Source organism: Orcinus orca, chromosome 13 (genome assembly GCF_937001465.1).
Source record: "Orcinus orca chromosome 13, mOrcOrc1.1, whole genome shotgun sequence".
Classification (NCBI taxonomy): Eukaryota; Metazoa; Chordata; class Mammalia; order Artiodactyla; family Delphinidae; genus Orcinus; species Orcinus orca.
In genome coordinates, this window is record NC_064571.1 from 52,228,525 (window position 1) to 52,252,963 (window position 24,439).

At 39.1% G+C, this 24,439-nt stretch overlaps 2 long non-coding RNA genes across 13 annotated transcripts in view; one reads left to right on the plus strand and one right to left on the minus strand.

Annotated features, from left to right (window-relative positions):
- The window catches only part of LOC125960884 (uncharacterized), a 323,923-nt gene that overhangs the window by 21,398 nt on the left and 278,086 nt on the right, over positions 1–24,439 (plus strand). For 10 of the 12 annotated variants that reach the window (XR_007470997.1, XR_007470992.1, XR_007471000.1 and 7 more), the window contains exon 3: positions 11,753–11,846. The exons of the other annotated variants lie outside the window; for them this stretch is intronic. This is a non-coding gene — a long non-coding RNA (uncharacterized LOC125960884). The remainder of the gene's footprint in view (positions 1–11,752; positions 11,847–24,439) is intronic. 12 annotated transcript variants of the gene reach the window in all.
- On the minus strand, positions 7,158–24,106 carry LOC125960885 (uncharacterized). The gene is made up of 3 exons (XR_007471004.1): positions 23,327–24,106; positions 12,401–12,470; positions 7,158–7,706 (listed from the first exon to the last, which is right to left on the minus strand). It is a non-coding gene; the product is annotated as an uncharacterized LOC125960885 (long non-coding RNA).

Sequence of the window (24,439 nt, forward strand, 5' to 3'; positions counted from 1 at the left end):
CACTGGCATCACCAGGGAGTTTCTTAGAAATTCAGGCCCCACCCCAGACCCACTGATTAAGAATCTGCATTTTTAAAGATTGTACAGATGATTCATCCACACATTAAAGTATGAGAAGCACTGAATTAGAACAGTAGTTTTCAGACCATTCTAAGTAGAACAGTTGTGGTTTTCTGTTATTTTAGTGAAATCTTATATGGAGCTCAACTCTATCAATCAAAGTGGACCTTCTCTGGTTGAAGATGGGTGGATACTGACAGGCAGAGAAGCACTGGAAAAGCCCAGGCATTTCCATCCAATGTTCCTCCAGAACACAATTTGAAAACCACTGATTTAACAGAATGAGTGGAAGTAAAATTAGAATCTTCAAGGCCAGACTCTGTCAAACTTCCAGGCCCTTTTCCACTTCTACCTCATTGAGAATGTCTACTACAATGAATCCCTGTTAGTGATAGAATATGTCCTGCCTTGAGAGAGCTGGAATTTTTAAAGACTTGAAAATCACTGATCTAGATCCCTTCTCTCAGCTTAAAGATGGGGAAACTCAGGCTCAGAATGTGACCAATGAAACTCCATTAAAATATGGCCACATTTAAAACTATACTGATTGCTAACAAAAGAGGCTGCTATGGTCTGATGTCTGTGTCCCTCCTAATTCATCTATTTGACCCCTAATGCCCAATGTGATGGTTTTAGGAGGTGGTTTTAGGAGGTGAGAAATTTGACACATGATTAGGTCATGAGAGTAGAACCCTAAGGAATGGGATTAAGTACCCTTATAAAAGACCCCTCAGAGCTCCCTTGCCCCTTCTGCCATGTCAGATTACAGTGAGAAGATGGTAGTCTGTGAACCAGGATTCTCACCAGACACCGAATTGTGTGACTTCCCCGACTCCAGAACCGTGAGAAGTAAATGTTGTTTTGTAAGCCACCCAGTCTATCATATTTTGTTGTTGCAGCTGAAATGAACTAAGACAGAGGCAAATCTGAAGCTTCAGTAATTCTCAGGAACAAGAAAGTGTTAAAATGCCATTTTCCTTTTTATTTAGCAGTGAAGTGGAGAGACAGTGTGTGCAGTTTTTAAAAGCCCTAGATTTAGACAGGCTCAGGTTTGAATCCTGGCTCTGCTACTTCCCAACCCATGCAAAATAGTTCAACATTTTCTAAACCTCTTCATGTCTAATATTATTTTTAAATAAACAACTGAAAAGTCAACCTACTTCAATTTTAGAAATTGCCTAAAAGGATTGCACGTGTGAAACTAGAGAAAACTGTTTTCTTTTCCACTGCTGGAAGAGTAAAACAAATTTATCTGCAGCAACAGGCTATCTAATAAATAGTTTCTTCAAAATTAAATACTGCAGTTGTGAAAATGGTTCTTGATAAATGAGGCAAATATTTAGGGAAGGCAGAGAGTATTAAGGAGATTCCAAATTATATTATAGCAAATGCAACTTTTTGATCCACAGCAGTGTTGCATTTGGAGTCAGGCATTTTTAGTAACTATGGTCCGTTGCCTCACTCTATCTTTCTGATTGTGCAACTCCCAAACCTTGGAGTCATCCTTGGCGCCTCTGTTTCTCTCATAACTTCAAAATATATCTAGAATCTGACCCCTTCTCCCTACCTCTACTGCCACCACCTTGATCAAGACCTCAGTCATCTCTCACCGAATGACTTTAATAGCCTCCCAACTCCCTGCATCTATTCTTGCCCCCATGCAGTATTTTCTTACCACAGCAGTCAGAGTGATCCTCTTAAAATCTGTCAGTTCATGTTACTCCTTAGCTCAAAACTAATCACTGGCTTCCCCATTTCACTCAGAATAATGCTGAAGTCCTTATAGCCCGCATAATCTAACCCTACCACTACCACCACCATTGGCCTTCCCTGCTCTTTCTTTACAATGCCAGGTACACCCCTGCCCTATGACCATTGCTCTTTGCCTGGAATGTTCTTCTCCCAGATATCTGCTTAGCTAACTCTCCCACCTCCTTTAAGTTTTTGCTTAAATTTTACTTTCTCAGTGAGGCTTGCCTTGACCTCCTAATTTTATACTGAAAATTCCCCCAACCATATCCCAGGAATCCCAATCCTCTTTCCCTTGTACTTTATTTTACAACACACTAGATAGCTTATTTATTTTATTTTGCTTAAGTCTGCACCCCCACCCCCACCCCCACACATACCAGAGTGTAAACTTCAGAGGGGCAGCAGTCTCTGTTTTGTTCACTGATGTATTCTAAGCATCTAGAACACTGCTTGGCATATAGTACACACTCAACAAATATTTGTTGAATTAATTTGTTTTGTGGTTACTAGCTTTGTGTGTGTTTGTTGCACTGTCTTATTTGGACAAAGACTAAACTAAATTGACAATAATTTAATAAATCTAATTGCATGAGTTGCAGGTTTCCCGTTTTCTTTTTACTTCTCTTTGTTTTCAATTTCTTCTTCATGCTACTATAAAATCCCCAAATATCTCAAAACAACTCTATTTTAAGCTGACATTCATATTTCCTCACCTAAGAACCCATGTTCCTCATGTCATTTAATATATATCTATGCCATTTCCATTTCCTTTCTAGTACTCAGCCATACCCTATCTATGCACAGAACAGAACGTATATGTCCAAAAATTCATTATTTTTAGGGCTGCCTAGTCTTATGTATTGGCTGAGTGACACTCACCCTGAGGCCAGTAGTCTGGGTTGGGATTATTGCTGTAAAGAACGGAGAGAATAGGAGCAGTGGTGCATAGAGGAAGATCTGGGGGTTGGCCCTTCATGTGAAAAGGTTGACTCTCTGTTACCCCTTTCCCCGTGGGACAAGGGAAAGAAGACAAATTGGAATGGGGACATTAATAAAATTGTGTGCTATACACCGTGGTATATAAAGCCCTCCCTTGGCACCTTTACAAAATTTTCAGTAGAATCTACATTGCTTATAAGTATTTGAAGGGTGGGTTTTCCTTGGAAGGGACTTGAATATGTTCTGATTCCTACTTCAAGGTTGACATGGGGCCAAAATGGAGGCTTCCATGGCAGGCCTACGTAAGGAAACTTTTAGGTGTAGGATTAGCAGAACTAATAAAGACCTATTCAAGTAACTAAGAGAAGTGTTAGGAAAAGAACCATAAAAATGGCAAAAATTCATACAATTAGAGCCCTCCTTTTGGTTTAGGAGTCTGTCTCCCCAAAATATCTGTTTTAAATGTTTAAATGTTGCCTAGGCAAGGAGATTTTGGTAGGGTCCATCCCATTTTTCATTAACATACTTGTTGAGACTAATTAGCTTCTTTGATAAAAAGTGAACAGAGCCTTGAAAGAAAAGACAAAAGGAAAATATTCATAGTTATGATGACCTGCCCTCCTCTTTGCCCTTACCTAGAGTGGCAACTGGGTCATGGGGAAATGATGGAAGTTACATTCTACCAGCACACACCTGCAACATCTTGGGGCAGGCATGACAGTGGCCACCCCTGCTCCAGGCTGGCAGCACCACAGTGCATTTGGTGGGTGTATTGGCAGGGGCAAGCTCTCAGTACCCCCATCAAGGTACCAAGTGCCTCTTGGAGTGGAGGTTGCAATCCTTTGGGGATTGCCCGTCTGCCACGGGTTAAGGTGGTGGGCCATGGGAAGGGAGGTTGACTTCTTGCCCCTGTCCAGGGCACAGTGCATAGGTCCTGCAGCTGGCAAGAGGTGAACTTGCTCTTAGAGAAAAACATAGGCAGAACACTCCATGACATAAATCACAGCAAGATCCTTTTTGACCAACCTCCTAGAGAAATGGAAATAAAAACAAAAATAAACAAATGGAATGTAATGAAACTTAAAATCTTTTGCACAGCAAAGGAAAACATAAATAAGACAAAAAGACGACCCTCAGAATGGGAGAAAATATTTGCAAATGAAGCAACTGACAAAGGATTCATCTCCAAAATTTACAAGCAGCTCATGCAGCTCAATATCAAAAAAACAAACAACCCAATCCCAAAATGGGCAGAAAACCTAAATAGACATTTCTCCAAAGATATACAGATTGCCAACAAACACATGAAAGAAAGTCAACTCATTAATCATTAGAGAAATGCAAATCAAACCTACAATGAGATATTACCTCACATCTGTCAGAATGGCCATCATCAAAAAATCTAGAAACAATAAATGCTGGAGAGGGTGTGGAGAAAAGGGAACCCTCTTGCACTGCTGGTGGGAATGTAAATTGATACAGCCACTATGGAGAACAGTATGGAGGTTCCTTAAAAAACTACAAATAGAACTACCATATGACCCAGCAATCCCACTACTGGGCACATACCCTGAGAAAACCATAATTCAAAGAGAGTCATGTACCACAATATTCATTGCAGCACTATTTACAATAGCCAGGACATGGAAGCAACCTAAGTGTCCATCGGCAGATGAATGGATAAAGAAGATGTGGCACATAGATACAATGGGATATTACTCAGCCATAAAGAGAAACGAAATTGAGTTATTTGTAGTGAGGTGGATAGACCTCGAGTCTGTCATACAGAGTGAAGTAAGTCAGAAAGAGAAAAGCAAATACCGTATGCTAACACATATGTATGCAATCTAAAAAAAAAAAAAAAAAGGTCATGAAGAACCTAGGGGCAAGATGGGAATAAAGACGCAGACCTACTAGAGAATGGACTTGAAGACTCGGGGAGGGGGAGGGGTAAGCTGGGACAAAGTGAGGGAGTGGCATGGACATATATACACTACCAAATGTAAAATAGATAGCTAGTAGGAAGCAGCTGCATAGCACAGGGAGGTCAGCTCGGTGCTTTGTGACCACCTAGAGGGGTGGAATAGGGAGGGTGGGAGGGAGGGAGATGCAAGAGGGAAGAGATATGGGGATATATGTATATGTATAGCTGATTCACTTTGTTATAAAGCAGAAACCAACACACCATTGTAAAGCAATTATACTCCAATAAAGCTGTTAAAAAAAAAAAGAGGTGAACTTGGCAGCTGGTGGATGGTGGGTGCACACATTTGTGGAATGGCGCCCCGGGGTGCCTTTGAGAGGCATCTTGAAAGTATCTCCGGGCAAGGAAACAGGACATTAAGTAGCAAATACAAAACACCATGATGAGTTGAGAGAGAAGAAGAAAGAAGAATGTTTTATATTTTGGTATCTTTAATATTACAGTACTTTGGCAATTTTTCTGCTTTTTGAACAAGGCACTATATTTTCATTTTTTACTGGGCCCTGCAGATAATGTGGCCAGTCCTGTCTGTATGCATTCCACTTCTTTTCCTTTCTAAGTAACAGGTTATAACATCAGACATGGTGATGTGTCTTTAATTCGTGGAAATAAGCCAATTTTTACAACACATGTTATTAATCTTCAGTTACCTTTGATGGGTTTAGCAAAGGGGAATCAGTTTTTCCCATACCCATAAGAATCACCGTATTGTTAAATTCACTTTATTGAATGATTTAAAATTAATAAGCAGGGAAGAAAATTTAGTAGTTGTCATTAATATTTCATTTTAAATTGCAGTAATTTCTTTTCTGGATGTTCTTGATATCCAGCAACCATGATATAAAATGTTGCTTCTGTATAGATATTATATGACATAGGAGAATTTATTTTCAGTTCTGAGGCATACAAGTCTTCTAAAAATAAAATAAGCATTAAAAATAATTGAGGGGACTTCCCTGGTGGAGCAGTGGTTAGGAGTCTCCTTGCCAATTCAGGGGACACAGGTTCGATCCCTGGTCCGGGAGGATCCCACATGATGCGGAGCAACTAAGCCCACGAGCCACAACTACAGAGTCTGTGCACCACAACTACTGCAGCCCGTGCGCTAGAGCCCATGCTCTGCAACAAGAGAAGCCACTGCAATAAGAAGCCCTCGCACCAGAACGAAGAGTATCCCCTACTCGCTGCAACTACAGAAAGTCCACGTGCAGCAACAGACCCAACGCAGCGGAAAAAAAAAAAATTGAATCTTTGAAATATGCATTTGCTGTCTCTTCTTTTGTTAGGGAAGTGGTATAGCTTAGTAGAAAGAACCCAGGATTCTGAGATAGAAGAAGAAAATGGACAAGTTATTTAACTTTTCTGGTTCCTAGTTTTATGTTTGTTAAATAAAGACCTTCAAGTAACTAGAAAATTTCTCAGGTTTCTTTCAACCCTGGAATCCAATGAAGTTTGAATAGCATGCTTTAAACACACACATACAAACACACACACACACTTTATTTATTTGAATGAATACTACTACTATTAAACAATTTTTTATTTATTTTTTTTTTTTCCGGTACACGGGCCTCTCACTGTTGCGGCCCCTCCCGCTGCAGAGCACAGGCTCCGGACGCGCAGGCCCAGCGGCCATGGCTCACGGGCCCAGCCGCTCCGCGGCATGTGGGATCCTCCTAGACCGGGGCACGAACCCGTGTCCCCTGCATCGGCAGGCGGACTCTCAACCACTGTGCCACCAGGGAAGCCCTAAACTATTTTTAATAACTATGGGTCTTGGAGCATATTTGCATGAAATGAATAGAAACGTACTGAATTTACTCAAGTAAAAATTCTTTTTTTCTTTTTGAGAAGTTGTGTCATGTAGAACAAGAATGTAAAAAATATACATGTATGAATACATATTAAAAATAACTATAAAGTAACCACCACCCAGACTAAGAAATAGAAAACTGCCATACCTTAGAAGCCCCTTGTTTGCACCTCTCTGAACACATCTCTCTCCCTCCCCTGCAGAGGTAACTGTTATACTGCTTTTTTGAGAAAATCATTCTCTTGTTATTCTTTACAGATTTTACCATCTATATAGGTGGTGTTAAATCATATGTTATTTTTAAAAGAGTTGTATTATAAAAATAACGTTTTGCAGTTCCCAAAGAAACCAGGAACAACTAAGCCATAGGAAGGACAGGAATCAATACATTTTGGCACTCTCAGTATCAAGATTTAGAGACCTTTGTTCTAGTGCTCTACCAATTAATGTGCCTCAGCTATTAAAGTATTGAGATAGAAAATCTTATTAGCTGAAATGGCTTTTTTCTCCTTGGTCAGATGTCTACCTCTGATCCAATCAGCTGTGGCTGAGGAGATGGCAACATAGTAGAAAAAGGGCAGCCACAGTAGTCCCAGTCATTTATTCAAAGGTTATATACACTGTTCAGGAAATAGCTAGATACAATGAATAATTCAGTCAATGATGATGTTACTTTATTTATTTATTTATTATTTATTTTTTGCCTGTGTTGGGTCTTCATTGCTGTGCGCGGGCTTTCTCTAGTTGCAGCAAGCGGAGGCTACTCTTCGTTGTAGTGCGTGGGCTTCTCATTGCAGTGGCTCCTCTTGTTGCAGAGCACAGGCTCTAGGCGCGCAGGCGTCAGTAGTCGCAGCATACAGGCCCAGTAGTTGCAGTGCATGGGCTCTAGGGCGTGTGGGCTTCAGTAGTTGTGGCTCGCAAGCTCTAGAGCGCAGGCTCAGTAGCTGTGGCACATGGGCTTAATTGCTCCGCGGCACATGGGGTCTTCCTGGACCGGGGATTGAACTTGTGTCCCCTGCATTGGCAGGCAGATTCTTCACCACTGTACCACCAGGGAAGTCCCGATGTCACTTTAAACAAGTCTGAACTACCATTGGCTTTATTTTTTCATCAATAAATACTGTATTTCACATTCTGTTATAAAATATCTTCACATCTCTAAGAGAAAAAAATGCTAACCTTAATTCCGTTAATTTGGCATAAGAAATAATTTTCCTTATTATTATTTTATTTAATTATTACTAGATGTTTCTTGGGTGTCTGTGTTGCCCCTTAATGGAGAAATTCATTGAATCTCACCCACTGCTGCTCTGCATTGGGCTTGTGCTCTCTAGCCAGGCCCATATCTTCTTTTCCCAAACCAATTAAGAATATCAAATGCCACTTGTTCAATAATAAATGTGATGGAATTAAATGCATTCTTTTCTTTTTACCGTATAATTTTAAACATAAATTGTGTATTAAGGATGCAGATCATTGATTCTACCCATCCTCTATTTCTAAAAGATTCTGACTCTTGCCTCCATCACAATAGAGCCCTTGCTGGCCTGTTTGTACAATGTGATCCCACCCCTCCCCTGGACTTAGGCAAGTAAGCAAAGGGCAGACACTTGGCTGGCCCAAGGAGATGCACCCTATTTTGTAGCTAAACCAATCAAATCCTCCTTTTTGAACATTTGAGAAAGGAGACACAGAAACCTAGGGAGTGGTTAGCTGCATCATTTTCATAGGGGAGCTGGAAAAGGTGACTGCCCTGTTCCCACCCTTGCTTTCTCCTTGAATTCTGTAAGATCATTATTTCTTAAATCACAGATCAAGAGTATAATAAACACTTGAACTAATTTGAGTAGGTTACTTGAAATAAAACTTGTTCTAAAACAAATAGAAAAAAATTTAAAATACTTTTTCCTTTTAAAAAAACTAAGTTATTTCCTAAAACAGTAGTTCTCAAATTTGAGCGTGCATCAGAATCAGCTGGAGGCTTGTTAAAGCACAGATTGCTGGGTCCCATCCCAGAATTTCTGATTCAATATATCTGGGATGGAGGTGGGGCATTATAATTCACATTTCTAACAAGCTCCCAGATGATGCTGATATTCCTGGTCCAAGGACCACTCCTTGAGAAACAATGCCCTAGAAATTATCATCTAAGGTGACCATAGCTAACAAGACTTTTTTTTTTAAACCAAAAATTAACATTCTTCAGAAGAATGCAATAGTTATGAGTTCATACCCTGGATGAAGCCAGATAACCTAGATGCAAATCCTGGCTCTGCCACTTACAAAGTAGGTAAACTTGGGCAAGATACTTAACCTTTCTCTGCCTCTTCATCTGTAAAGTAGATAGTCTAATAGATAATACCAGTAGACAGCCTAGCACTATACAATTCCAGGAATCCCATTCATATAGACTACAACGTGAATAGCATCACCTGGAATTGTGCAAAGGGGTCATCCTGTTAGGAGTACTTACCTCATGGAGTTGTGATGATTAAGATCATTGTGAGGATTAAAAGAAGCGGAATGCATATGAAGGGTTTAGAACAGTGCCAGCACATGGTAAGGATTCATTAGGTACTAACTATTAGAAAATGGTCCACATCTTGGCTATGCAAAGAAAATACTGAACACATTGTCATGGTAACTGTATCTTTAGTTAAGAATTAAAGGAGTGCAGGTACCACTGTGCAGGTGTAATAGATTAAAAAAAATTTTTTTTAAGAGTCGTGTGCTTTGGAGAGCAATTAAGTGGCAAAAGAATGACCCTAATTCTTCCAGGACACAAAACTATCCTTTACCCTCTACACATAACTAGCATAAAATAAAAGTAAACAAATAGTCACTGCTATCCCTAAATTATATTTTAATTCCTGAAACATTAATTCTCTGATTATCAAGAGGTAGTTAGTATAGATTGGACCCTAATGGTTTTAAAAATTAAGTCAATTCATTTCTCCAACATACTGTGTTCTGACTTAAAATATTACTGAAGGGCATAGGTGATAAATTGCACAATTTTATTTGATAAGATAAGAAACTGCTTTAAGCAGGGAAATTTTTAAAAAACCAAAGTTGTATTTGGAACTGTAGGAATAGTACAAGCCAGGTGAACTTGGTGCCATAAGAAAAGTCCTTTTTATTTATTATTTTTATTTTTAAAATTTTTTGGCTGTTCCGTATGGCATGCAGGATCTTAGTTTCCTGACCAGGGATCGAACCTGTGCCCCCTGCAGTGGAAGTGCAAAGTCTTCACCACTGGACCACCAGGGAAGTCCCTAAGAAAAGTCCTTTGAGACATGCGTGTGAATGTTCATGGCAATATTATTCATAAGAGCCAAAACCTAGAAACAATCCAAATGTCCATCAACTGGTGAATGGATAAACAAAATGTGATATATTGGTTATCTATTGCTATGACCAAATCACCCCAAAACATAGTGGCTAAAAATAACAAACGTTTATTTTCTCACCATTCTTGTGAGAAATCAAAGGGTCAGGAGTCTGGATCTTGCTTTGTTGGTAACTCTAGCTTAGTCTCTCCTAAGGTTGCAGTCAAGGTGCTGGCCAGGGCTGCAGTCTCATCTGAAGACTCAACTGCAGAGGAGGGGTATCTGCTTCCATGCTCACTCATGTGGTGTTAGCAGGCCACAGGTTCTCATTGGCTATTGGCCAGAAACATCAGTTCCTTGCTATGTGGACCTCTCTATAGGGCTGCTCACAATATGGCAGCTCAGAATGAGGGATTCAAGAAAGAGAGAGAGAATGAGAGCCCCCAAGATGGAAACCATAGTCTTTTTATTTTAAATTCTAACCTAATTAGATTTTAACCTAATCTCAGGAGTGATAGCCCACTACATTCTGTTCATTAGGAGTGAGTTACTAGGTCCAGCCCATACTCAATGGGAAAGAATTACACAGGGGCATGAAAACCAGGAGGCAGGGATCATTGAGGGCCATCTTAGAAGCTGCAACCAATGTGGTACATCCATACAATGGTACTATTCAGCAATAAAAAGGAACAAACTACAGGGATATGCTACAAATGGATGAACCTCAAACACTTTAGGCTAAGTATAAGAAGTCAGGCATGAAAGACCACATTCTGTATGTTTCTATTATTTGACATTCTGAAAACAAAATTATAGAAACAGAAAGTAGGTTAGTGGTTACTTAAGGCTGTGGGGGTGGGGAGAAGGGAATTTTTGGTGGGTGATGGACATATTATTAAAATGGATCGTAGTGATGGCTACACAACTCTATATATTTACTAAAAATCATTAAATAAATACTTACAAAAAAGATGGCATGTGATACAAAACAACTAGCCTGTACGTTTCCAAAAATGTCAATATCATGAAAGGCAGAAGGTATTATGTCTGATTAGAAGAAACTAAAAAGCCATGACAACCAACTGTAATGCATGATCCTGGATTGGATCCTGAATGTGGCAGTGGAGGGCATGGGAGAGATGCCATAAGGACATAAGGAAAATTGGAGAAATTACATATGGCCTGTAGATTAGATAAGAGTATTGTACCAATATTAAATGTTCCAAATAATTGTCCTGTGGTTATGTAGGAGAATGCCCTTGTTCTTAATAAATATATGCTCTTTAGGGTGAAGTTTCATGTTTTCTGCAACTACCTCTCAACTGGTTCAGGAAAAAAAATTGTATGTATAAAGAGAATGTGGAAGAGTGAGAGCAGGGGCTTCCCTGGTGGCACAGTGGTTAAGAATCTGCCTGCCAATGCAGGGGACACAGGTTCGATCCCTGGTCCGGGAAGATCCCACATGCCGCGGAGCAACTAAACCCGTGCACCACAACGACTGAACCTGCACTCTAGAGCCCACGAGCCACAGCTACTGAAACCTACACGCCAAGATCCCGTGCTCTGCAACAAGGGAAGCCACTGCAATAAGAAGCCCGGGCGCCACAACAAAGAGTAGCCCCCACTTGCCACAACTAGAGAAAGCCCGTGGCAGCAACGAACACCCAATGCAGCCAAAAATAAATAAATAAATTTTTTTTAAAAAATGAGAGCAAATGTAATTAATTGTTAACAATTGGTGAATCTGGGTGAAGGGTACATGAGAATTCTTTGTACTGTTTTTGCAACTCTTTTGTAAATTTAAAATTATTTCAAAATAAAAAGTTAAAAAAAATAAAACAAATCTTTGAATGAAATTATCCCTCTGTCCCTTAGCTTCCAGCCAGGATCAAATACAATTACCAGTACAAACAGAAAAACCAACAGAAGAAAAAAGAAAACAAATGATTTTTGACCTATTGCTTATCAGGTACTATTTTTCTTTGTTTTATTTAATTCTTCTAACGCACTTGGAGCAGTGGTTCTTGACCTCATCTGTACATTACAATAGGGATTTTAAAACTCCCTGTACCCTGGCAAAAACCACACCGATGAAGTTAAAAGCTCTGGGGGGGCTTCCCTGGTAGTGCAGTGGTTGAGAGTCCGCCTGCCGATGCAGGGGACACGGGTTCGTGCCCCGGTCCAGGAGGATCCCACATGCCGCGGAGCGGCTGGGCCCGTGAGCCATGGCCGCTGAGCCTGCACGTCTGGAGCCTGTGCTCCTCAACGGAAGCTCTGGGGATCGGACCCCGTCATCAGTATTTTTAAAGTTCTCCAGGTGATTCCATTGTGCAGCCAAGGTTCAGACCACTGCCTTGGACATAAAGCTTTATCATCTCCCTCTTAGAATCGTAAAAGTTGAGGCCCAGGGAGATTTTGTAACTTGCCCAGCTTGCAAAAGTGGAAGAGAGGGTAGATGGACATGGGTACACAGAAAAGAAGCGGCATCCATGTGACCCCATTTTCAGGCTCTTACCACCTCACCTTCTGGCCCTCTTGGGTCTTCACCTGGCTTTCCCGAGCGTGGTCTTCAGACAAGGAGCTGAGTTGGATGCTGCAAAATACAATCAGACTTGCTGTGGATTTTAAGGAACTTATAAAATGAACACAAATATATAAAAGGTAGTTAATATTTATAGAAAAATTGTATAAAAGCACATAACTGCTTTGTGAGAGGGTGAAATCTGGTGATGAGAGTAAATTCAATCCAGAAAATCTTCTTTGATAAGTGGTCAAGAAAGAGAAATTTACATCTCTAGACATTCCTTCTCATGATAACATATCTCCTTTCAAAACAGACAAAACAGACCTTTTTATTTTAATTGTTAAATAAGAAATTTCGAAAAGACTTCACTCCAAATTTAGAATAGTTACATATGCTTCCTTTAAGCCATGCTTCTCAATAACCTGTAAATCACTAGAAAGAATTGTCTCATTTTAATTTAGTCCCATCTATTAATTTTTCATATCGCTGAACAGATAATATTCATGTAATAAACCTTAATTGTTGCTTCTCCTAGGTTTCCCAAACATTTAGAAAATAAGCCTTTTCAAGTGCTATTTAAGCTGAAGAGGAGGAAATTTGACCCACAGTTTATCACTTAGCTCATTAGCATACTAATATGACTACAATTTGCATTTGACTAGGGGGTTGTTTTTTCACTCTTGTAATCTTGTTGGCAGAATATCACAATTTTTGGTTGACTTTTAAAACAAATTGTCTATCTACACTGGGGAAATAAGGTGGTGTTAATACAAGAAGCTTGGAAGTTAATTAATTGCTCTGAAACAATTCCATGTTGGTTTAGCCTCTTAGGTGGTGTTATTTGCACGGCTCTCGCTAATGCTAATGATCAATTCACATTGGCATTTAAACAAAATCAACCCTAAGACATTTCTCACACTTCCTAATGAATGATTCTTTTTTTCTTAGTCTCAAGTTATCTAGTCCTGCGGCGATCTAGGATAGCTCTTTTACTTTGATACGTAAAAGTGTGGCTGAGACTTTCCACTAGCTTTTTCAGGTAACTAATTCAGAATAAACTAACTCTTTTCTAGCTGCTTACCCTTCAAAGAATTTACTTTATGGATACACATAGGAAGGAAAGTAACTGCACTGTGTTGAGGCAATCTTACTGGTATCAAGATTTTTTTTTTAATATATTTATTATTTATTTATTTACTTTTGGCTTCATTGGGTCTTCATTGCTGCGCGTGGGCTTTCTCTAGTTGAGGTGAGCGGGAGCTACTCTTCACTGTGGTGCATGGGCTTCTCCTTGCAATGGCTTCTCTTGTTGCGGAACATGAGCTCTAGGAGTGCGGGCTTCAGTAGTTGCAGCATGTGGGCTCGGTAGTTGTGGCTCGTGGGCTCTAGAGCACAGGCTCAGTCATTGTGGTGCACGGGCTTAGTTGCTCCATGGCCTGTGGGATCTTTCCAGACCAGGGCTCGAACCCATGTCCCCCGTATTGGCAGGTGGATTCTTAACCACTGCGCCACCAGGGAAGTCCCTCGAGATTTTTATTATTAAAAGAAGTAATTAAATATTCTAAGTAATAACATGTTATTCTAAAATAGTCTAAAAATATTTTAGAAGTCCTGTAGTAAAAAGCACATTAACTGTAGAGAGAGGTAGGATATCTCTGGTGTAATGATGCCATTACTTTTTGTATGTGGTAAAGACTGAATGTTTGTGTCCCCTGAAAATTCATACACTGAAAGCTAATCTTCAGTATGATGGTATTTTGGAGGTGGGGACTCAGGGAGGTAATTAGGTCATGAGGGTGAAGCCCTCATTAATGGGATTAGTGCCCTTATAAAAGAGACCTCCAGAGGGCTGCATACCCTCTTTGGCCATGTGAGGACACAGCAATAATAATATGGTGGTCTATGAGACAGGAAGTGGGCTCTTACCAGACACTGAATCTGCTAGCACCTAGATTTTGGAATTCCCAGCCTTCAGAACCATGAGAAATAAATTTCTGTTGTTCAAGCTACCCAGTCTATGGTATTCTGTTATAGCTGCTTGAATGGACTAAGACAGTATGTGTACAAGAAAACCAGTGTAAGGAGATAAATATAGATATAGATATAGATATATAGATGTAGGTATAGATATGTATAGGTATATTTATTGGACAATTGTATATATTTATTGGAAATTATATATATAATACATATGTATAAAATATACATGGAGAGAAACATTTCTTTCCTTTTAGGGGACAAGCAAATATTCATTAGGTCCCTGAGCGCAGCTGGTAAGATTGTTTTGGTTAGATGAAAGAGTGTCCATTTCAGTGCCCCACTATATACCTGGGTAACAGGTTTGCATCAGATTTCTCTTTCCTGGGACAAAGTGCCTAATACACTCCTTTACAGTGGACAACGGACTTAAAATATCTGTCAGTTAGGAGTCTAAAATAATTAATTAGTAGTGATAGAATTTCTGGAATGCAGACAAGAGGGAGGAAGGAGAATAAGAAGAATGACACTAAGAGTTACCAAGCACCTACTATATGCAGGACACTATGGTAAACACACTTAACCTATGTTGTCCTATTTCATCCTCTCAGCAGCTGTGAGACAGAGGTACCAACTTCCCCACCTGAAAAATGGTGGAGGTTTAATAACTTTCTGAACACGATAAAGTGATAGAGTGGAGATTCACTTGTACAAAGAATTTGAAGAGTTCTATCCATTTCAAAGTCTGCTTTCTTTTCACTACATCATGCTGCTTTCAGAGTGAAAGAAGGTTCAGGGTCTCTCCTGGCAGTCCAGCAGTTAAGACTCTTCACTTCCACCGCAGGGGGCACAGGTTCTACCCCTGGTAGGGGAACTAAGATCCCACATCCTGCATGATGTGGCCAAAAAAAGTAAAAACAAAACAAAAACAAAAAAAAACAAAGAAGATTCAGTAAATTCTGATAAAAACACAAATCTAAAAATTTGATACCCTGTGGAGGGAAATACAACAAGTTTTGGGAGTAGATATGGCAAAAAAGGCATATTGCTCAGGACATGGGAGGAGAAGACTAGAAGATAGCTAGAAATAGAGAACAGAAGGAGAGTGAAGACTTTTCAAGGACCCAGGACTAAGAATCGAATGTGCTTGGGTAACTGACTAGGTTAAAACTCTCAGTATAGATTTCTTCTAAGCTGAACAAAGATGAACTGTGAACCTGTATATGCTTACCTCTATGTAGCTATGGTTTTCAAAGAATAGTGTATCACTTGTAGTGGATTCAAGAAGGTTAGCCTGTATTTGTTGCTGTCATTGAGAATTTAGTAAGAGGAGGAATGTAAGAAAAATGAGGGCATTTCTCTAAGATATACACAGGGGAATGAAATTATTGGAGCCATAGGTGTGTGGACCTGCATCTTAACTGGTTATTACCAAAGTTGGGGAGGATAGCTGTTCCTAGAAAGTCACTCGAAGAATATAATCTGACCTCTCTAGGGGAGGAAAAGTGTTATTCAACCCAAGTTCATGTGCCCAACATATGGTGAGGCCAAACCAACCAAAACATCGAAGTTTGGAGCAGAGAAAGGTTTATTGCAAGGGGAACGGGCTGCTTGTGCTCAAAAAGCCCAAACTCCATGACGGTCTTTGGGGGAGAGTTTTTATAGGCAAAATTTGTGGGGAGGACTACGGGGTGTATGACCTTCCTCTGATTGGTTGGTGGTAAGTTAACAGGGTGGTGTTCCAGGAATCTCAATCATCAGCCTTCTGATTCCAACCAGTCTAGATTCCCTGTGCTTATGCTCAGCCTGAAGTTACCATCCTCCACCTGGGGGCCTTTGTTCCTATAGGAACTCAGAGATAAATATCAGATTGCTATACATATCCCCCGAGGAGGAACCAGAACCCTGCCCCATAGCTGCACTATTGTTTCTTGACTGCCTTTCTTTTGTTTCTTCATTCCCTCACTTTCCTAATTAGTAACCATTTGAATCTGCCCTTTGGAACTCAGGGAAGGCCTAGGAGGCTGGAAACCTTTTTCCCACAAACAAGAAATGTTGGACACAGAAAGTCTTTTGTACCAGGGAGGGCCCCACAGGGTCCTGCTTGGTTTCAAAAGGAAACTGACTTCAGTCTAACAACAATTCACCAATCTCTTCAAGAACCCATTATGAATGTGGCACTGGATTCTGGAAGGTGCCGATAAATCTTCAAAATGGCTCCTGCCTTTGAGGAGCTGATTATATGATGTGGAGCTAGAACATAGACCTCTGAAACACTAAATACCCATCATAGATGCTGAGTATATGTGAGGGGCTGCCTCGGGAAGTCAGGGGTTGGAGAGGGGTGTTGATAAGGAAGGCCTCCTGAGGAACTGGAGCAGGACCTTGAAGGCCAGGGAGGTGAGAGAAATTTGGTCAGGGCAAAGAAGAGAAGGAAAGAGAACCAGGTGGGAATATCCAGGCTTGGATCTTCTGAGTCCTGATACATACATATGATATCCACACCGATATATATACAATATGTGCATGAGTGTGAGTATGGCTATATCTCTTTACACTTTAAGAGTACATTACACTTATATTAGTGGTAGGTATAAGTTAATACAACTACTCTGAAGAGCCATTTGGTAATATCCAGATAATTTGCAGCCTTTGTTCCAACAATTTTATTCCTAGGTATATATCCCAGAGAAAGTCCCCCTTTTGTGCTCAAGGGGATATGAATAGAATGGTCATTGCATGTTTTTAACAACAAGATATTAGAGCCAACTTACACGTCAATTTATAGGAAAATGAGTAAAAAGAATCCACTGGAATATCTATGATACAACAGTTAAAATCAATGAAATGGAGCTATATACACAAACATGAATAAAACTCAAAAACAATGATAAGGGATAAAAGCAAATTGCAGAGTATATTCAGAATGATATTCATATAAAGTTTTAAAAACATGCAAAACAGTCCTATATGTCACATATATGTAGTAAAAATATACTACAATACTACCTGTCAGTGTGGTAAAAAATAAAAATAACCTTCGTGGTAGTGGTAACCCCTGACAGTGACAAAGTTTAATACAACTGGGAAAGGGCCTTCAACAATTTGTGTAATAATTTATTTTTTAAACGGTGTAATAGGTCCATGGGTGCTTATTTTGTTGATCTGTAACATTTTGTATGCCTGTAATGTTTCAACTTAAAAACATTAGAAGAGGTAAAAAGAAGACCAAAAAGATACACAGTGAAATGCTTAATAGTATTTATTGAGATTATAATGCAGATTAAATTTTCTTCTTCATTTTCTATATTTTTAAAAATAAATATATCATTTTTATTTAAAGTTTTATAAATGAAAACAACTTTTAAAAACAGATGCATTACAGAGCCATGCCATTTTGCAAGGGCCTAGAATAGTAACTGGTGTATATTAAAGTCTCAATAAATATTTACTGAATGAATGAATGAATGAAATGAATGGATGAATAATTGAGACCTTAGCAATACAGGCCGGTAGGGAGGAAGAGAAAGTAGGAATGGTGGAGGCAGGCAAGTGCCTGAGGCAGATCCTATATGGTACAACGTACAGTGGCCATATTCCTATTCCTAAGGAGTAGAAGCAATTCAGGTATAATGAGGTTGGACAGAGGCAGAAATGTTAACCTGATCACTTTTCCCCACTCTCAACTAACTATTCCTACCTTCCTTCTCTTTCTCACCTACCTGTGTTGCTGAGATTCATTCCTAGCACCTAAGCCTACCTATCACCATCTGTAGGACAAGTGGGAATGTTTGTATATAAATGGCATCCATGGTCTTAACAGCTAGCCTAGGTAACCTGGGTTGTATCTAGACATGGAATGGATAAAAGCCAGTTAATTTGCACTAGTATTGTCTCAGTTTGGGCTGCTATAACAAAGTATCAAGGATTGGGTGGCTTACAAACAACAGAAATTAATTTCTCACAGTTTTGGAGGCTGGAACTCCAAGATCAGGGTGCCAGCGTGGACAGGTTCTGGTGAGAGCCCTCTTCTGGGTTGCAGACTGCTGACTTCTTATTGTATCTTCATACAGCAGAAGGGGCAAGGGAGCTCTTTGGGGTTCCTTTTGTAAGGGCACTGATCCCATTCATGAAAGCTCCACCCTCATTACCTAATTATCTCCCAAAGGTCCCACTGGCTAATGTTGTTACTTTAGGAGTTAGAATTTCAACATGAATTTTGGGGGGACACAAACATTCAGTCCATAATAAGCATCAAACCCTCAAAATATTATCTCAAATATTTCATTAAGCTGGGGCTGAGGCACCATAGAGAGATTATATGGATTCAGTAATACATTCCCTTGCTTTAAATGAGTCCATATTTTTATTTGTACCAAAGTTCTTATATACCCAAGCAGAATTATATACCACTTGGTAAAAGTCTGCTTATTAAACTGATGAACAAGGTAATTCTTTGGGCTTAGGCTATTTGAGGAAAATACAACATGAATCTGCACAGAAAATAGCAGTAATCTTCTAAGTACAGACAAGTCAATTGTATTTGTTGTGCGCTAACAGAAAGACTCCTGGGTTTTAGTAGATAGCCCACTATATAATCATCCTGGCTGAATAGGCTCAGATACTTTGTTTTGAAGGGAGTGCAGAAATCCTGCAGGTTTAATTGCCAATAAATCAGCATGACCTCCACTCCCTGGCACTCCTTTTCTACAATGATCTTTTCAACCAGAAAATGAAGAGATGGATTTTACAGTGTGTGTGTGTACTGCCTATGGTAAGATAACAGAATTATACTTGCCATTTTCTCCATTACAGGCTATGCTAGATAATGAAGGACTCTATTAATGACATGTTCTGTTTGCTTTTAGGTTATTTTCATCTTGTATTGTAGTTACTTCTTTTTGTTATTATGGAGAGCTGTCTTTCTTTTTTAAAAAAGAAACTTCTATCATTAATTCAATATTTTACCATCACCAGAGATTTTATTCCCCAGTTAATTCACAAGAATTTGCATTAAAATATTCTGGATCACTCAAAAAGCTATTCACGAACTGATTGAATTGGATGTTACTCTTAGCTGATTTTCAGATTTGGTTTAAATAGCTATTTTAAATTAATATTTCCAATTCACGACTATAACCAATACAGACATTTTAACACTCATCCATACCCAATGTAACATAAACCTGCTGTTTGCACTGTTGAATTGTTTGTATGTTGACGTTTATTTTAGTTTGAATGAATAATATTCTGTGGTAGATATTTATTTAGATTTTTATACGAACACTATAAGAAAACATCAAAATTTAAAACTACTAAATAGTAGGTTCCACTTTGTGCTTAATTTTGGAGTGCTACTGCTACCTATTCTGAAATTTAGGATGATGCTTTTCTTGCCTGACCACAGGGTGTTGGACCAGATGATTCCTTGAAGCTCTGTCTAGCTCTAAGATCTCTGATGCAACCTGCTGGGTCAGGACACCACCTTATTATGGGCTGTGTGCTGCAATATTGTTGTGCTTTAAATATACATTTAAAAATGTTTTAAGGGGCTTCCCTGGTGGCGCAGTGGTTGAGAGTCCGCCTGCCGATGCAGGGGACATGGGTTCATGCCCCGGTCCGGGAAGATCCCACATGCCACGGAGCGGCTGGGCCCGTGAGCCATGACCACTGAGCCTGCGCGTCTGGAGCCTGTGCTCCGCAATGGGAGAGGCCACAACAGTGAGAGGCCCGTGTACCACAAAAAAAAAAAAAATGTTTTAAGAGTGAGAAGATTCTGGGATGATGGCAGCAGTGACATAGTATTTTAATCTTTCCAAATCCCCATATTACAATACCTAGAGCCACTAGATAGCAAAACCGAAAACATTTGTCATAAAATTAGATGATAAGGTATCCCCAGAAAACCCAAACTACAAGCAAATGAGAACAAACGACCAAAATCCACAAGACCTTCCATTTGTGTGGGAGAAAGCATAGGAAAGCAATAGGGCCTCTGATGCACCTGAAAACAGAGAAGAAAAAATAGCCAATAGATATTTACTGGAAAGGCAAAAGACCAATTTGTGAATAGCAGTTGAAATTGGGAGGTGTTTCCCCTACTCCAATGGCAGATGAATGTGAGAGGCCTACAGGGAGGATGGAAGGGACTAGAACAGATTGGTCTCAATAAGCTTATGAAATTACCAGCTAAGGCTCCCTTCCAGAATAGAGCCTGACCCAGCCTTCTGAGAGTAGAATCAAAATTAATCAAGATAAAGGCAATATAAACAAAGGAAAGAGAAGAACCACAGGCAGGAAATCTCAGGAAGCAAGCAGTTAACACTTTTTAACCCTTCATGGAAACAAAAGAGGGAGCTCTGTGAGGTTAGCAAAGCTACCCTGAACCATGCCTCCTTCTAAAAATTCAGAAATCTCTTTTCACATAAAAATCGACAATAAATTAGTTACTATACCAAAAAAGGGGGAGGGGAAAATAAGGAGCAGAATGACATCACTTCCAACAGTGAAAGGACATCAGAAACATGTGTCCACAGAATACATCGAGACCATAAGCTTTAATTTGACAATAACCTAAAAGATATTAAGAAAAACAATCTAAATGATATTGACATGAAAAAAACATCACATTTTATTTTAAACATAAAATTAAAAATAAAAAATCATTTTAGAAATGAAGTCTTAACTAAAAAGAACACAAGAGAACATATAAATAATATCTTAAGGGAAATAAAAGATGAAAAGAGTAAGAATTTTTCAGACGAAAAAGAAGTTAAAAGATTTGGAAACAATTCAAGAGAAAGTGACAAATTAAAGGCAACAAAGATCCAACATATAGATAAAAGGAAGTCCTCAAAAAAGAAATCAAAGTGAAAGAACAAGTCAAATACTAAAAAACATAATTCAAGAAAACTTTGCTGAAATAATAAAGAAAAAAGAACTTAAATTACATGTTGAAAGAGTACACCATGTATCTGAGAGTATTCACCAGGACAACCCCAAGACATAATTTAGTAAAATTAATGACTTTAAAGAAAAAAGGAAAAAATCCTTTAGATATATAGGCAAAAGGAACATGGGATTTATATGACAAACACAATGAGATTATCATCAGACTTGTCAACACTTTATGCCAGACAGAAATGGAGTAACATATTTAAGGCACTCAAAGAAAACAAATGAGAATCAAGGATAAACTGCAAAGCTGACCATCAAGTATAAAAAGCACAGACAAGTCTTTATCAACATGCAAGAACTCTGAGAATATCACTCTCATTTTCTCACTGAGGAGTCTATTAGACAACAACCTTTGGACAATCAAACTGACTAAAGAGACATTGCTATTAGGCCTGCTAATGAGCATTAAACAAATAATTACGTGTATGACTAGGATTAAATAAGGATTAAAAGGGATAGTATGGTATGTAATGGCTCTCTGACAATGTAGATACAGTACAACTACTAAAACTGGGAGGAGAATGGGGAGAGGAATATGGGAAAAATTTTTGTCTGTTCTCAGTAATTCTATTTGTATTTTTCTGAGCCTGTGATGTATATAAAGCAGGGTAGTATAAATGGCAGTTATGGAATATTTGAATTCTATTTTACCCTCTGCCCTTGAGTACCAGCATTTTCAGTGTGGAAGACTAAATATAGGAGGGGTTACATAGAAAAACCTACTGTCCTGAATTTGAATTGAAAATATCAATATTAACTTAGAGGTATTTTATGTTTAAAATGTATGTTTTTCTGTAGCTGTGTATTGTTTTATAATAGAAAGGTTTTTCATGTCTCCATCCACTGAAGAGGCCTAGAAACAGTGACAAATCCTGTAGTCATGAGCATACCTAGCAGCCAGATTGTGATCTTGAAAATATCATTTCTCCCTAAAAGAAACCTGTGCTTCTCAGGGAAATGGGTGTTTTCAGCTCTTGGGTAGTGTATTAGTTTGCTAGGGCTGCTGTAACAAAATACCACAACTGACTTAAACAAGAGAAATTTATTGTCTCACAGTTCTGGAGGCTAGAAATCCGAAATCAAGGTATTGGCAGGGTTGGTTCCTTCTGAGGGTCATGAGGGAAGGATCTATTCCAGGCCTCCCCTCTTGGCTTGTGGATGGCCGTCTTTTCCCTATGTTTCTTCACATTGTCTTACCTCTACATGTGTCTCTCTGTCCAAATTTCCCCCTTTTTTCATAAGGACACTAGTTAGATTAGATTAAGGCCCACTCTAATGACCTCACTTTAGCTTAATCACCTCTGTAAAGACCATATCTCCAAATAAAGTCACATTCTGAGGTACTGGGGTTAGGACTTCAACATAAAAAATGGGGGAGGGGGTGCGGTACAATTCAACCTATAGTAGGCAGTAAATATACAGGATAAACTTCAAGTGCCTTGTTATACTAGATAGTGAGGAAGTTATTAAGATTTACTGGGGTCATAGCCAAAGGCCTAGGAGCCAACCTAAAGAAAAGACAGGACAGTTACAATTTGAAGACAATTACAAATTTACAATAAAATTACAATTTTTAATATCTATTAAAGTAGTCAACCTCCTTTAAGTAGAGGTCAATAGAGAGCTAATTCACTGTCTTGAAAACTGACAGTGCAAAAGAATCAACTATTTATCCTACTTGTCCTGTATGAACAGTGCCATTGTGTCTCTTAATAGTAAATGAGGGGAAGCATCTTTTTATAAAAGCATTCAGGCTAATAATTTTAAAAGAAATAACAGATTTAGAGTATCACCATTTTTCAACCCTCAACAAATTAATGGTGTAGTCACTGAGCATCAACATGCTGCTGACATCACAAAAGGAGAGACAACCAGATGTGTGCCTCCCAGTGAAAGAAAACGTCATCAGCTATTGTCTTAGTCCCCTGGGGCTAATATAACAAAATACCACAGACTGGATGGCTTATAAGCAGCATAAATTTAGTGCTTACAATTCTGGAGGCTGCCAGCATGGTCGGTGAGAACCCTCTTCTGGGTTGCAGACTTATCATTGTATCCTCACATGGTGGAAGGCCCTAGGGAGCTCTGTGGGATCTCTTTGATAAGAGTTCTAATCCCATTCATGAAGGCTCCTCCCTCATGACCTAATCACCTCCCTAAGGCCCCACCTATTAATACCATCATTTTGGAGGGTTAGGATTTCAACATATGAATTTAGGGGGGACACAAACATTCAGACCACAGCACCTAGTCTTCCCAGAGGAAGACTTGAATCTAATCATGCCTCTGGACCCAGCAAACAATATAAAGGAAATGAAGACAGAGAAACTTGTTGAACCATGGGTGTACAGTCAGCAGCATTTAGAGTGTAGGAGAGTGTACAGGTTAAGTGATCTGTGTTCTTTAACAGGGTGTAAAGAAAAGGATTGGAGGAGGAACCTATAGATTAAAAGAGACTTAAAAGGAAACATTGCTTAGCAGATAAGACTAAATAATAGTCCAGGAATGTACACTTGGATGTCTTATTACACTTGGGTGATAATACTGTAAAGAAAGCCATGATTGCTATAATGCTCAGAATGGTGGCTACTTTTGTGGAGAGAGGAGGTTATCATTGGAATGAGTATATGGAGGGGCTTTTGGGTGGGGGTGAGGGTTGGCAGAGCTCTATTTCTTGGCTTGGTTGGTGATTACAAAAGTGTTTGCTTTGTAATAACTCATTAAGCTATCTATTTGTTTTGTGTGTTTTTCTGTACCTGTTTTGTTTTTTCAGTAAAAAGGTTGTCTTCTTTTTGTTTTTGTTTTGTTTTGTTTTAAGAGCAGTGCAAAACATAAAGAGCTTTAGTAGAGACTTGTGCTGTATGCTGATTTCATTTCAGGACACTTCTCAGTGTCTTCCAAAAAACCTAGTGTGACCACATTTTCCCATTAAATTTAGCAAAGCCTGTTCTTGGCTTAATAGACAAACATACATTTCCATCTACAACCTGATTTAAGAAAAGCATAGAAAGAAAGCAGTGAGAGGCCAGCAAAGTAAAAAAAAAAAAAAAACAAACATGTTTTACCATCCAACCATATTTCTCCAAAAAGTAATATTAAGCAAA